The sequence below is a fragment of the Panthera onca genome, chromosome A3, assembly GCF_046562875.1.
Source record: "Panthera onca isolate mPanOnc1 chromosome A3, mPanOnc1 haplotype 2, whole genome shotgun sequence".
NCBI lineage: Eukaryota > Metazoa > Chordata > Mammalia > Carnivora > Felidae > Panthera > Panthera onca.
The window spans coordinates 72,287,148-72,303,131 of NC_138341.1; the positions used below are offsets into that span (position 1 = coordinate 72,287,148).

Sequence of the window (15,984 nt, forward strand, 5' to 3'; positions counted from 1 at the left end):
ATTTGATGTTCTTCTACAGGCAATGGCTAAACTTTCTGACCATGGTTCTCATATGGTCAACAAAATTCAGGGTTAGGAAACCTCTTGTTGCCACAGCATGAGTCTGAGCAATTCAGCACTGTGCAGAGATGCAAAACTGAACGGGCTTTCCCAATACCAGGAAAGTGAGAGGATTTTTTTTTTTAATTATAAATGAGAAATTTTAGCATGACATGGAACAGTAGGAATGGGAATTAAGATAGTTGGGGCTTCAGAGATGCAGTCCATTTAGAAATGACATCTAACCTTAAATAACTGCATGTTAGGACACTGAAAAATCTCCTTAATTGATATTAGAATGTATTATTCAATTTTTAAAAATCCTAAGGCAGTTTAGTATGGGATGCAAATTGCAATGAACATATACAAGAAACAAAAAAATAGAGTATTAAAAGAAGAGAAGCTGAATAGAAACTAAAAATGTCTAGAATTTATTTTTCATTTCTTAACAAGGAGAGATAAGGTAATAAAAAGAAATCACACTGTATCATGATTATAGTTGGCCTATAAGTTATACTTAAGTTAATTCCTCTGGAAATTATAAATCCATCCCACAGAGTGGATTCAGTCATCCAAAATAAATCCTTTTATCATCCTTATCAAATCCCAAGGAAAAGCACTCTTTCAACCAATTGTAAGACAAAGTTCCTGAAGCAGATTAACAAACCCAACCATTTCAGTTAAGAGTTACCGAATGGTAACCACTAAAAGCTGAAGACATAAAAAAAGCATATTTGCAAGCACATGATACCTAAGTACTTATAGACCATGGTTCTGGCTTTACCACCCAGCCTGCTCTAACCAAAGCCACCAAACCATCTCCCTTCATAGGGTAAAAAAATTACTTGACACTAATGTCTCTCTCTCACCAACAACCACCAATGATTCCACCCTAATAACCTCCCCACTTTATTTCATCTCAAGTCCAAGACCACCACGCCACACACTGCATAAGGCAAAGACAATTCACCCTATGTTTTTAATCTCCATCCCAAATTTTCATAATTCATCCAAGAAAGCTTTGTTTTAGTTCACCAAGTGCAGTGCTTGCCTCCTCCTATCTTTCCTCAAGGAAAAGGAGCTACTGAGAAGCATCAACATCCAGATCTCCTCCAGGAAAAAGTGTCATTGTGAAAAAGGGGCTGCTCTCCTCTGAGAGATATATCAATAAGGGTAGATGGTGTCCCCAACTCCATTAGGTCCTCAAGGACCACGCTAGTGTGATTAGAAAGGGCACTCAATTGGAAGTCAAGAAATTTGCATTCTAAAAATAGCCCTGTTGCTAGCTAACCTTGAATCTTAGGCAAACTGCTTGACCTTTCTGGGCTTCAGTTTCATCTGTAAAATGAGGTGTTTCATCAAATACCAGTTTTCAAAAGCTACACCTGCATGAGTAAAAGGAGTAGTGACCTAGATAGAGAAAATTAAAGGAAAAAAATCTCCCAAACACCCAAATAATAATAGAGAATAAAACCTAACACAAAGATATGCTTTATATTTTTCTTTGCCCTTTTCCATACACTCTGTCCATTTGACCTTACTAAATATACAAACGGTACCACTTTTTAAATACATATCCTAGGTGAGGAAACAGAAAAAACACTGGCCAATGATAGAATTGGCACCAAAATTAAGTATGCTAACTCCCAGCCTAGGACATTTCATCTACCTTTTAGGTGATGCCCTCAGGTTGTAAGGAAGGGGGTCATTAGAAGCCATATGGCTTCAATAAATCTCAAATGGTTTTCTCTTCCACCAAGATGGCAGCTACACCCAAATCATAGAACATGCTGTTCTTTAGAATGGAAAAGGGGCAGGAGATTACCGTTGAAGTTTTCTTGGTGCTCTCTGGAGGACAGTTGTTGCAAACCCATTTGAAAAAACCTAGGGATCTCGCAAATCTGGAGCATTTCCATCATCATGGAACTCTCATTTTACTTTGTCAAAAGATAAAAATATAATGTATCAAATATTTGGATGCAAATGAAATGCATACAAAAAACCTGGAAAATTCATCAAACTCTAATTCGAAAGACTGATAATGTGACTATAATGTTATTCATGTATTGCTATTCTGGAGTTCCCTTTCCAGAATTCAAATCATTCTTTCTAAGACAACTTCTATTTTGTGTAATCTGAGATTGATTCTGGGGTCATAGTTACTTTAAAAAAATATTTGATTTGAAAATAAAATACAAGGTTATTACTACCTAAAGGGGGGGGGGATGTGTTGTTAATAATTTACAGGAATAAAAAACATCCATTCAACTATGGGGTAAGACAAACGTCTGAAACGATCTGTGTGTAGATTTGGCATAACTTTTGTACAAAGTAGAATAAGGACTCTAAAGTGGCACTGCATATTCAAGTCTCTAATTAGAAGATGTAGTTACTTAATTACATATTGTTAGTACCTGATTACATAGATTTGTACTAATTTTGTAATTGTGTTTAATTACATTAATTAAGCCAGTAATCAACCCACAAAAATACAAAGAATTTTTTATGAAGAAAATCCTTAGCCAACCGGATTATACTTAGCAAGAAATAACCTTAAAAGCAAAGCTGTTTCTCACACTTGTCCCACCCACAACCTCCTGACCTGTAACTACTGCCCTAAAGTGGGTCTCTACACAGATGCACTCCCACTGTACACTCAGTCAAGGGAGAGAAACTGTGACTTAAGCTATGAAAGAAAACTTTGAGATGTACTCAAACTCTTTGTCTTTACAATAAGGGAAACTGAGCCCCAAATAGATTATCCAACTTGTCTGAAATTACACAAATAGTGAATGTCAGAAATAGACTTGAAACCCACTTCTCCAAATTCCCAGTTCAGTGTCCTTTCCCTTCACCAGGCCTTCATACAGGAAGCCATGGGATGCCTCAGGTATGGAATTTGGGATTCTCTGAGGCCAGAGCAATTGAAGATACTAATCTGAACACATGAGGTCCAAGATCTTCTTTTCTCTCAACTCAGCATTATCCACCTGGGATTGGGTTTGGCAACCCAAATTCCAAGGAGTTGTGCCTTAATTAGGCAGGAATTTTTATTTCCCCTATATAACATAAAACTCAGAGAAGATAGAGGAGAGCTCCACATAGATTATCTGGACCCAGGCACCTCTAGCTTTGTGCTCTGCCATTCTTAGTCTGAGAACCTTGTTCTCATTCTCTCCCAATGGCCGCATTATCTCCATTCACGATTTCTGCATTCTAAGCAACAGGAGGAAGTAAAAGAGGAGAAAAGAAGGAGTGGTGCTTATATTAAGGAAGTAGAGCTTACCCAGAAACCTTCAGTTTACTTCTCATGAGCCAGAACTTTGTCACATCGATGGTACTAGCTGCAACCTAGGTTGGGAAATGAGGTTCTTTAGCTGAGCACATGCCCCTGAGCACAAACCAAGGTTCTGTTAGTAGAAAAGAGAGTATGAATATTGCTAGGAGACCAGCAGTGTCTGCCACATTTGATCAGTCTGTCCTCGGGAGTGTTAGATATACAGAAAGGAAACAAAGATATAGAGATGCTAAATTTGGTTAAAAATTTTAAAAGATACTATGTTAGGACTCAGAGAAGCTGGGCTGGGCTTCAATTTCCTCATCTGAAAAATGAGAGGGTTGGACAGGGCAGTGATTGATGGGGTTTGGGGGTATTTGTGGGAGTTCAGAGCCAACAGCCAAGAAAGAATCCTTGAAGATGTCTTGGTGCAAAAAGATGATTTTATTAAAGCACAGGGACAGGACCCATAGGCAGGAAGAGTTGCACTGGGCTTGTGCAAAGTGACTGCTTATATAGTGTGGAATTGGGGGAGGTAAAGTCAAGAGGAAGTTTCTTAAAGGGATTTCCATACGCTAAAGATGATTTACAGATTACTGGATGCCTACCAACTGTCAAGCTAAGATTGTTTTTCCCTCTAGCAAAGCATTATCATGAAGATAGTAGGGAGTTCCTGGAGATTAGGCTATTGATGAGATATTTGTAAACTGATGGAGACTATCAGTTGAACCACTTGTTTTCTGCCTTTCCTTTGTTCTTGGGCAGCCAGGAGTACCTGAAGAATACCACACATGCCCCACCTGGAGAGGAGGGTTTGTGCTAGCTTGTGCTTGGTCCTCAGCTTGCCTTATAGTCTCTAATCAGTGATATCCAAACTTTTTTTAGCACAGAACCCATCTTGCAAAGAGACTCTTGTGCAGAACCCTAATTATGAAACAGATCACAGGAGAGCTGCTTCTCTCTTGGCAACAGTAGGTGGGGAAACAGGAGGGAGGCTGTGGTGGGCACCGCCATTTGTTACCCAGATTCCCCTTTAAGGAAGGACTTGTTGCTACAGCTGCTGGGTATGAGGGCAACAGACTGCATTTAGCTCTCAGACTTTTGGGCACTGCCTCAGTTGGAAAGAGTCCTCTCGAGCAAGATTAAATTCCTTCTGGGGGAAGGAATTTCCCACACCCTCCCACAAGTACTGATCCAAGGGTGCTCCTTAATAAACATCCTCCCTTTTACACTCTATCTCTATATTGGCTTCTGGGGAAACTCACCTTGCTATAATGAGATCCCAGTGTGAAAACCATTTAGTTGATTCCTTCCAAAGTTTAAATGCAACAGTGCTGGGAATCAAACCAGGGAGGACTGAAGTGTGGAAGTACAGGGAGTTCAGGGACAACTGGAAGTTGAGTTGCTTCATCTGGGGAACACATCGTGGGGAAGATGAATGAGAGCAAAGAAATGGAGGAGCAAGAAATATCAGGATACACCTGCAAGAAAAAAACAAGTGGAACAAACATCATTTTGATTGTAGGTTCTATTGTCAGATTTAAACAACTGCTATCCTACTCTATTAAAAATGGATATTGGCAGGAATATATATAATCTAACTTCTTCACTAAATAGCAGTCCATTTCCTCTTAGATACTTATCAAGTCTCCAGGGAGGGTTTCTCCAAGAAGTAGTGTCTTTGGGAGGCCTTTGATGAACTTACATTGCATTGTACATATATATTTATGGCCTGCTTCCTTCTTTGGAGAGGACAATCAAGAGTACTGGTGGAAATCTCACCTCTGATCAGCCAGAGAAAGTCACTTCCTGAGACTCCTAACCTTTGTTGTATGTAATGAGTTGGATGCTGAAATTGGTCCTTCTAAGAAATAGGCCCCCCTGTCCTCATCCCTGGCCAGGAAGAAATTGCAGGATAGTGTGCAACCTGAGGCTGGGAGGGTACAGATGGTTCTTCTAATGGATGCCTTCCAAAAAGTGCTACTTTGAATCAGTGTTATGGAACCTGGTCTGGATCACCTGGTGGAAGAACCAAGTGGCACTCAGAGATCTTGGAAAGCAGGAGGTTTATCTCATACCTGCGGGCTCAGAGGAGATCACTCTCCAGGGATCTGAGCTCCGAGCCCTAGCAGAGAGAACAATTTATAGTCTGTTACTTCCACATTCCACATTAGCACAGGCTAATGTGGAGTAGGAAAAAGAACCCAGAAGGGGAGTCTTCAGTCAGGGACTGAAATGTCCCTATCAGTCCTGTCGGCCATCTTATAACAGATTTTTCCCTATCAATAGAATCTCAAGGATGGGAAGGACTTTAACAATCACCTGGAGAATCACAACCATCCTTCCCTGACCTGACTCCATCTCTGCTAACAGCTTTCCCAGATGGATATTAGCAGCACTGGAAATGCACCAAGGCAACCCTATCTCACCTTTGCAAAGGTCGGTTTATCAGAATGTCCTTGCTTATAATAATCCCAAATCTGTATTCTCATAGTTCCCACACATTGGGGCTAAAATAATTCAATTACATTATTCACATGAAAATCAAATGTCATTCCACATTCCACGCCTCTTTGAATATTAGTGTAATCCCTTCCTTCTTCCACCTGAAGACTTGCAGTTTGTGCTTAAAACCCAGCTCACAGCCTTCTAGGAATCCAATGATCCTATCACCACCAACATCAGCACCTTGAGGTGTTCCCTGTGCTCTGAGTTCATCCAGTCATCATGGTGCATCAGGCTGCAGTCCCTTCTAGACTATGAGCTCCTTGAAGGCAAGGTCTGTTTCTTTCCTATCAGTATTCCCAGCATACAGCCATATAAGTAAATAAATGTCAAATAAGTAATTTAAAAAAAAAAAGAATGATAAATGTCACCTCTGAGACTTCTTCAGACTCAGCATATTGTAGTCTCCTTTCCCATATTTGGTTGAATTTTCTCACTGCCCCAGAAATTCTCTACAGGCTGCCATGTGAGCCTCCCAGACCCCCAGGTACAGGGACTTTTATCAGTCAAGGGCCCCAACTGCTGCCGCAGAAATTCACTGTCATGTTTGCACTAAGGCCACACTGCCCCCAGGCTGCTCCCAGCCAATGACTTGGGGCCCTTATGGATATTAAATCCTGGAAAACTCAGCATGCTCAGACAGCTAACTTTGGCTAGAGGACTCCCCAAATGCCTCGCCAATCGTTCCTTAGTCAGCATGACAATCTAGAATGCTTCCACTCAACCTGTCTTCCCTCTTTCCTGCAATTGGGTAAGACTTATATTGCACTCTGATGGCTTTCTCAGCCTTTCCTGGCTCTCTCCCTATTATTCTCTCAAGGCATATCCCTTAATAAAATCATTACACATTTAATCCCATATTGGAATCTGCTTTTTAGAAGTCCCAGACTAATATATCCATCCAATTCAACATTTACATCCCTCTTCAAGAGGGTTACCCTCACCTATACCTAACAACTCTGTAGTCAGAAGAACACCACCCAGTCATCTCCTCCTTTATTTTCAGAACTAAGCTTTCATTAATACAACCTACTCACTTCCTTAGCACCTACCTCACACTGTTGACTCATATTAAGTATAGCATCCAGCAGCCTCCTTTTGAATAGGACTAAAATGCTTAGCCCCCAGCCCATTCCAACTCTTGGTTAAGATCCAACACAAATTTCACTTCCTCTAAGAGTTGTCCTGACACATGACTTCCTTCCTTCCTTAACACTCAGCATGTACCTCTATTATGTAACACTACACAAATTTTTCTTTAAACATTTGTCTCCCCAGAACATGACCACTCCAGGGCAAAAAACACATCTTAGTCGTCCTCTAAATCCACACCTACATGGCAGAGGATGATTGTGATTAATGAACAAATGTCATTTCTCTTAATGTAATTTTAAAGCTCCTTGAGGGCAGAGATGAGATTTGTGTTTCTTAATCCCCTACTGTGCCTTGCTCAGATGTTCAATAAGTATGTATTGTATGCAACTGAACTAAAAAGCAATTGGGACACCTCAGTCATGTTAAAATCCCAGGTAAGAAAGGATGCTCAGAGCTAAGGAGCCAGAAGGGAAAGAGAATGAATACGTTGGGCTTTCTTCTATGGGTGGGAGGATCTTATCCCCAGGCTGCCATTCCAGAACCTTCTCCCCAACTCTGATCTGGGTTCCACAGAATAGCCATAATAACCTTTCAAAATAATTTTTCACAATAATCCTTTCAAAAATCAGATAGTATCACTCTTTTGTTCAAACTGCTTTGAAGACTTCACACTGCACTGAGAATAAAACTCCAAACTCAGTTTTAGGGTCACAAGGCCTAAATGATTTGCCTCTGGTCACCTTCCTGACCTTGTCTCATGCCACTGCCTTCCTCAAGTGCCACCGTCAAGTGCTCTAACTTCCTTTCAGGTCCTCAAATCCAACCTGTTCTCTCTATTCCCAGAGCCTTCCAACACTACCATCTCTGCCTAGAACCCTTCCTCCTGCATTACTGTCTCCTTTTCCTCTTGCCTCTAACTTAATTGTGCCAATGCATCCCATCACACCTGCAATCTTCCATCACTATGCTTGATTCACTTCCTTCATGGCACCCATCACAATTGACCCATCAATGAATGGTCCATGTTCACTTTTCTCAAGAATAACTTCCTTCTTTCCCCTCAGGACAAGCAGCACCCAGGAGGGCTCTAGAAAAGAGTCCTTCTCCCATCTGAGCCAACACTTTGGCTTTCTCTGGCTCTGCTGACCCTCTCAAACCTGGCCACTCCTCCCTTGATTTATGCTCAAACTTGAAATGTCCATCCAACAGCATCCTCTTTGGGCTCCCTAAACCATCCCAGTATGAATCCCTGTCAACCCCATCAGGCTCTAAAGTATTCATTACCTAAGAAACTTCAGGTCTTCTCCATGCCTTACAGGAGCCAAAGGAGAACTTGTATGGAAAGGGAGGGGGAATATTTGGCAAGGCCTCCTTTCTGCCTAATATTACTGTGCTGCCATTTCTATGCTTCCAAAGCCAACATGTTGGGGCAGGGCACTTTGCTAAACTTCTTCTTCCCAAAGTCCCCTCAGGAAGTGAGGTGTGTGTGGCCCCTCTGGCCTCAGACCCCAAACCTATCCAAGAGCCTCTACATCCACCCTCCAAACCCAAGGTTTGAGCAGAGTTCAGTATTAGCTCTAAACTCATGTGTTCTCTTCTCTAATTCCTCTCCCCAAACACCTCACCAATAGTCCAGAAAGGATTCTTGCCTCCAAAGCTACTCAATCATCATCATGCATTCTCTCCTGTTCTGTGTTTTATGATCAAACACACACACACACACACACACACACACACACACACACACAAATAAAACTCTGTATCACTCATGTATTTTCCTTAATAGTCAAAACTTTTGGAATTTAGAAACAATAGTAACTTTCTCCTCAAGCACCTGACTCTATAAAAACTCAAGATAAGGAGAAACTATATTAGAAAAAAGAAGGTGGGGTGGGAAGTTCACCAAAAAGTTAAGATTAGAGGCAAACTTTGCAGACTGGATGAGACTTTACTAGATAGGCTGATGCAGGCAGACAAATAATCCCATGCAAAGAACAGCTGTGGAGAGGACATGACTAAAATGAACACTGCCACTTGGGGGAGAAGTGGGGAAAGGGATTGGAGAAGCATGGGATGGGTAGATCATAGGAGGCATTAAGAAACTGGCAGAAGATTGTGGAGTTTATGCATAGTCCTGAGTGGACCATGGTAGGTTCTGGAGCAAGGAGGGACATAAGGATAGCACGATCTTAGAAACGTTAATTAGGTGACTCTCTGGAGTGGCCTGAATGAGTCAACCACTCAACTCTTTCAAAAGTGATTGTGGGGGCGCCTGGGTGGCTCAGTCAGTTAAGCATCTGACTTCAGCTCAGGTCATGATCTCGCGGTCCGTGAGTTCAAGCCCCACGTCGGGCTCTGGGCTGATGGCTCAGAGCTTGGAGCCTATTTCCGATTCTGTGTCTCCCTCTCTCTCTGCCCCTCCCCCGTTCATGCTCTGTCTCTCTCTGTCTCAAAAATAAATAAATGTTAAAAAAATTTTTTTAAAAAGTGATTGTGAACAAATAGACCATTACACATGTTGGCCCTTGCAAAGAGACCCCTTTGCAAGATACTTTATGCTGAATTTGGTCACTGAACCAGGCAAAAGTTATGTGGGTATGGCTGGTCTATGAAAGAGGGTTTGAACAAGTATGGTATGAAGTAGGAAAAAGAAGAGATGTGGATAAAACTTTGGTATAGATTACACAGATTTTTTTTGAAAATTGAAGAATATTGCTAGTCATAGGTTATTGCTCGCTGTTGGAAGAGTCCTTGCTCCCTTCAGAGTCTAGATTTCAAATTCTCTTTGCCCTGTTGCTAGATTCTCCTTGGCCCACATTTAAAATCACAGGGCTTCCTCACTAAGCCAGCTTCCTCAGCTCATATTTAATGAACTCTAACAACCATCCTCACGATTACTAAGGAAAATGCTTGCCAAGTAGCCCATCCTTACTCTCCCTTAACAAAGGTCCAGCTGTAGAGCTAGCATAAGAAGGCTTTCCCACTGAATTTCCTGAGGTTTGCATAGAAAAACACAGGCTTGCCCACTGGCTTCAAAATGACAGGCCGACTCTGCTATCCACATCCACTGGCTTGCAGGAGCCATCATTTATATGGTTGTCTGATTGCTTGTGAGCACCCAGTCCCACTGCAGACTTTCAGCAGACAGGCTCAGTAAAGGAACATTCATCTCTTATAACAACAGCACCCCCACATGGCTTCATATATTTAAAAGCACTTGCTAATGCAGGTGGTAAAGACTGACCATTTCTTTCCTCCCTGTCTCCTGACATCCTTCATGCTACTGAGAATAGAATCCTCCAGAGCTCTGGGCAACTGAAGGACACTGAGGTGGGTAATCCTCCTGACACATGCCTCCAAGGAGACAGTCATGTGGTACCCAGAGCTGCTTCTAGCATAGATAAATTTGGAAACCAAGGTGTTAATCTGGCTATTTCTTCAGAGCGAGAATGGAGGGAAGCAGAGATGGAAAAAGAGGGCACTAGGGCCCCATGCCTGGAAACAAGGAGCTGGAGGGTTTGTGAGCTGGAGCTAAGACTGCTCAGTTCAGTCCCCTGTCATCCAAAGCTCTGTAACAGGACAGGAGGGGCTTCCTCTTTCTGACACACAAATGGTATTTCATGGACCAAAGGCTCCTGAGGTACTTCTCTGCCTAAAGCAAAGCAGATATTCAAGGTATCTCTCACTCTCCACAGCTTCTAGTTAATTGTCTCTAGTCTTTTGCATTTCCTCAATGTCAAAGCTGGATTTCTTCCTTAGAAAAATAATAAAGAAGCACATCCCTCCACATTAACTTTGTGAATTCTTCCAGGTGGTCAGTCTCCTGGAATGATGCCAGGAGGAACACCCTCTCTCCAGCTTACCCTCTTTTCCTTTTCCCCTGGGTACTGCTAAAATACTGGACAAGGCTTCATTTCACAAAGGTATACTAAAACAATTAGTAGAAAATGTGACATTACACATATTTCTAACATGGAAGATTATGCTGCAAAGACATATGGGAATTCCTAGGATACATCAGTCTTGAAAAGCCATTCCCCTCACTCATATCTGAAACAGGCAGGAGCATACTGTTCCGTGAGTCAGGGCTTTCTTTTAGAAGTGACATCTACCAAGGCTAACTCACCTCTCATAACAGGTTCCTCTCTGCTGTAGCTAGCACCTTCTGATAACTCTATGAGCCATGCCTCCATAAGTGATCTGTTTAGCTGTTTATCTTGGTTCATGATTTTTCATCATTGAACAAGTCCTCTTTCTACAGAATGAGTGGGAGAAATTTAATCCCCTTCACAGGAGTGCTTTCCCTTTTCTCTATCCTTTTCTTCTTCAGTCAGAGTCCCATTATCCACAAGAACCACTAAGATACTTCTCCACAGTCTCCTACTACACCATAAAGCTGTCAATTCCTAGGCATTCTGTAGTCTCTGCTCAAGGCAAAGACATAGGTAGCCATGCTTACCCCACTAGTGCCTTCCCACCCACCCCCTGGCCAAAGTTTATGGGGCCAGAGACGAAATCCTGAACCAGACAACCAAATAGAAGGCTTGCCAGCAACCTATACAAAACATTTCTTATCTCTGAAATTTGAACTAAGAAACATAGAAAAGTCTGCTTGATCATTAGGAGAAGCAAAAGCTAAAAGGATGCCTTAATGTAGAGGTGGGGCCAAGGCACACTGAGGCCAAGTACAAGCCACATAGCTATGAGGCAGAAAAAACTATGAGTAAGAAATAGAGGACCTAGTGACCAAGGGTGGGACAAAGCAGTCATGTAGAGAAAGGCAAAGATGTCCTACAGTGGGAAGGAAACTGACCTTTTGATCACCCTGGGGGGATTTCCATTCCAAATGTAGTCTTATCCTTTTTCTTCTTCATTGGGGCTCTGCTCCTTGTAGCCAGAAGAGCCTTATTACACAGACACAGACACAGACACACACACACACACACACACAAACACACACATACATACATCACTAATATATAACTCCTATATTTTGGTCTTCTAATATCCATATGCTCACACATGTAAATACATTGAAATACACATACAGACTCCTGATTGGACAGATGTATGCATGGAGCTGGTCCCTGTCCCAATAATACTTCATATCAGCTCTAGTTCTTATTTGAATCCAATCTTAACACATAACCCATTGCAACAACACCTTCCCCATCAAGCACATAAGGCACAGGAGACTTCTTAAAGAATTTTAAATTTTTAGTAAGATTTTTGAAATTAATGAGCTCAGGGGGGCCTGGGTATCTCAGTCAGTTAAGTGTCATATTCTTGGTTTCAGCTCAGGTCATGATCTCACGGTTCATGAGTTCAAGCCCCACATTGGGCTCCACGCTGACAGTGCAGTGCCTGCTTGAGATTCTCTCTCTCTCCCTCTCTCTCTGCCCCTCCCCTGCTTATGCTCTCTCTCTCAAAATAAATAAATAAGCTTTAAGAACAAATTAATGAACTCACACACAAGATGTATGCTGCTTATGAGATGCATGTTATATCTCAATAAACAACTTTTTTAAAAAAGAATGAACTCAAAGAGGCCTACAACTCTCAGAAATATCAAAATAGGGGTGCCTGGGTGGCTCAGTCAATTAAGCTTCTGATTTTGGCTCAGGTCATGATCTCACAGTTCAGTTGTCAAGGTGTGCTGACAGCTCAGAGCCTGGAGACTGCTTATGATTCTGTGTATCCCTCTCTCTCTGCCCACCTTCCCCACTTATGCTCTCTCTTTCAAAAACAAACATTTTTCTTAAATATGTAAAAAAAAAGAAATATCAAAATAATACCTTATATTCATCTCACATTTTAAACTTTCTTAGGCCACTTCATATTCAGTATGCTAGCAATTCTTGAGATGGGTCAAGTCACCAACATGAGTAAGCCTTGTTTTTAGAACAAAAAAAATCAACTCGCTTGGTATGCTGGTGGCAAATTCCCTTTGCCTCCATCAATCCTAATCTACCAGAAGCATTTTAATTATTTTTCCCTAGATGATCCTAATATTAACACAATTCAACAATGCAGATAGCAACAAATACATTAAATCACCTATTCTTGAGACAGTCGCTTCCTAGTGATGGGACAGATGTCCTGACATCCAGCTCACTGATTTATGCTTAGTATATGTTGAATTGCATGCTTTCTCAGCTGTCTAGGGGGTATATGCAGAACCACCTCTCACCTAGCTGATTCATGGCTTTATGGCTCCTGCTGTAAATATCCCCTGGTATTGGACACCTCAGATGACCAATGACAACTCTGGCAGCTCCACAACCAGTTCCTAAATTCTGCTGTCACCATTGGAACCACTATTCTTGCCAGATCTATGATTCTGCAACATGATACTGATTGAGTATCGGCAGTATGGATAAAGGGGTCATGCATACATTAACTTCCATACATGGAAGATCCTGGTCATCACATAATTTTGAAAACTAAGAAAGAAATCACTGTCAAGAAAAATAGAGAAAACTCCAAATGCTGTTGGGTTTTATTTTTTTAACTTTATAAAAATAGTATGGATTTTTAACTGATTTTCTGGAAGTTGGGCATCAATATAAAGAATGTGACACAGGGGGAGGGACCAAGATGATGGAACAGCATGGAAGTTTTTGTGGCGTCTATCATCCCTGAAATGCAGCCAGATCAACACTGAACCATCCTGCACACCTAGAAAACTGACCTGAGGATTAACACAACAATCTGCAAAACCTGAACCACAGAATTCAGCAAATACACAGTGTGAGGTGTGTACCAGGGGTGACAGAGAAGCTGCGAGGGCAGGGAGTGTATTTGCTTGTGGAGAGAGGACAGAGATGGAGGGGAGTTAGTATGGAAAAAGCACTCCACCAAAAGCACCTGGAAAGAAAGTAGAAAAGTGGAAACAGCCACAGGGACTGAAAAAAAAAAAAAAAAAAAAAAATATATATATATATATATATATATATATATATATGGGATAAAGGAGAAAAGAGAGGGTTTAAATTCCATTAAGACTCTACAAACAGAGGGAGCACAGAATCTGAAACTCTGCAGCTCGATACCTGGCGGTGCTCTGGTGGGAAGGGCAAATCCCCAGCAGTGGAGAGCGAGGTCCAAAGGGCCCATGGGCCACATGGGGAAAGGCGATTCCCCTGCAGGGAGGACATTTGGTAGAGGCTGTGTGGCTACCCCACAGGCAAAAGCCCCAGAGAACGACTACATTCACTGGTGATGGAACAAGGATGGATTGGGGGAAGGCTGGCACTAGATGTATGTTATGATTTTCCATAAACCCTGAAATACTGCTGCTACATGATCAGGTGAACTTTTTCTGGGGTGGGCTGGCACCCAGCTGCAGTCTCTGGGCACTAGCAGCAGCAGGGTCTCACAAACATTCCTGGGGTCAGGCTGACACTTGGCCATTGCTCAGTGAGACCCTCCCCCAGAGGATCTGAGTGGGTCAAAGCTGCAGTTCCTCAGAAGGGAGGGGTGGGAGGGAGGGGCCGACATGGCAGAGAGGTAGGGGAATCCAAAGTTCCCTCATCTCTCAAACAAAGCCATGTTGAGGCCAAAGGACTTTGAACCCTAAGAGTCTGGGAGAAAAAGAAGCAGAGTTGCTTCCAGGGACCCACCAGGACAACCTGATGGCCATTAGTAGGGCAGCTTCAGAGAATAGACAGCTGCTCACAGTTGAGGTGGAACCCGCCTACACCAAACTACACTCCTCTGCGCCTGGTACTTGTGTATCTACTGGAGCAGGATTGACACCAACAACCAGACAGCCCCTCCTCCAGACCTGTGCTGTTGCATTGCCTGTTTAATTCTCAGACAATTCTTATTATATAGATATATTCCTCCTTCCTTTTCTCCTTCTTAGCTCTTCCCTCCTCTAGTCTGGTTACTCTGGTTGTTGGTTTGTTTAAGCATACACATTTAATCCATTCTTGATACATGTTCTATACCTCCTTCTTTATTTTCCTTACTGTCTCTCTGGAGTAAGCTGTATAGTTTCTTTGGTCAATTTTATTTTCTTTTCTTTTTCCCCACCTCCTTCTTTATTTTCCTTTCTCTCTCTCTGGATTAGCCATGTAGTTTCTCTGCCTGGTCAATTTTTATTTCTTCTTTTTCCCCACCCCCTGGAAATTCTCTCTTTGTGTGGGATAAGGCCTCTTCTATCAGCACTGGCTCCACTCTGTTGTTTACTTGCAGCTGGTGTTTCTGGTTTTTTGTTTTTTGTTTTTTTGTTTATGTGTCTTCCTGTTTTTTTTTTCTGTTTGTTTTTTGTTTGTTTGCTTGTCTGTTTGTTTTCCTTTCCAGGGCTACTTCAATGAACAAATCAAAGCACACCTGGTGGGGAGTCCAAAACATCACTAGAGTAGGGAGATAAAGTAACCAAAGTCACAACAACAGAGAGCAAGTAACACTCTCCAAAAAAAACATCCTGAAGGGCCAGGCCCTGGACAGTATATGACCCCTCTTTAATATAGTAGAGCTCGCAGGTGCAGGGCACATAACAAGCTTTTAAACACATAAGGGACAGAAAACTAGCCAAAATGACAAAACGGAAGAAATCTCAAAAGAAATTCCATAAAGAAATGACAGCCAAAGAATTGCTCAAAACAGATATAGACAATACAACTGAACAGGAATTTAGAATAATAGTCATAAGATTAATCACTGGGCTTGAAAAAAGCATAGAAGACAGCAGAGAATCTATTGGTACAGAGATCAAGGAACTAAAAAATAGTCATAATGAATTAAAAAATGCTGTAAATGAGATGAAAAATAAACTAGAGGCAGTGACAATGAGAATTGAAGAGGCAGAGGGTAGAATAGGTGAAACAGAATATAAAATTATGGAAAAAGATGAAGTTGAGAAACAGAGATAAGAAATTCTGGATCACAAGGGGAGAATTAGAGAACTAAGTGATTCAATGAAATGGAACAATATCCATATCATAGGAGTTACAGAAGAAGAAGAGAGAAAGAGGCTGAAGGTGTGCTTGAACAAATCATAGCTGAGAACTTCTCCAATCTGGGTAAGGAAACAGACATTGAAATCCAGGAGGCACAGAGAA

At 41.8% G+C, this 15,984-nt stretch overlaps 1 long non-coding RNA gene across 1 annotated transcript in view; it reads right to left on the minus strand.

Moving 5' to 3' along the window:
- The window catches only part of LOC144615922 (uncharacterized), a 151,706-nt gene that overhangs the window by 117,511 nt on the left and 18,211 nt on the right, over window positions 1-15,984 (minus strand). Inside the window, exons 2-3 of the long non-coding RNA XR_013554640.2 lie at window positions 4,582-4,797; window positions 3,326-3,390 (exon numbers count right to left, since the gene is read on the minus strand). This is a non-coding gene — a long non-coding RNA (uncharacterized LOC144615922). The remainder of the gene's footprint in view (window positions 1-3,325; window positions 3,391-4,581; window positions 4,798-15,984) is intronic.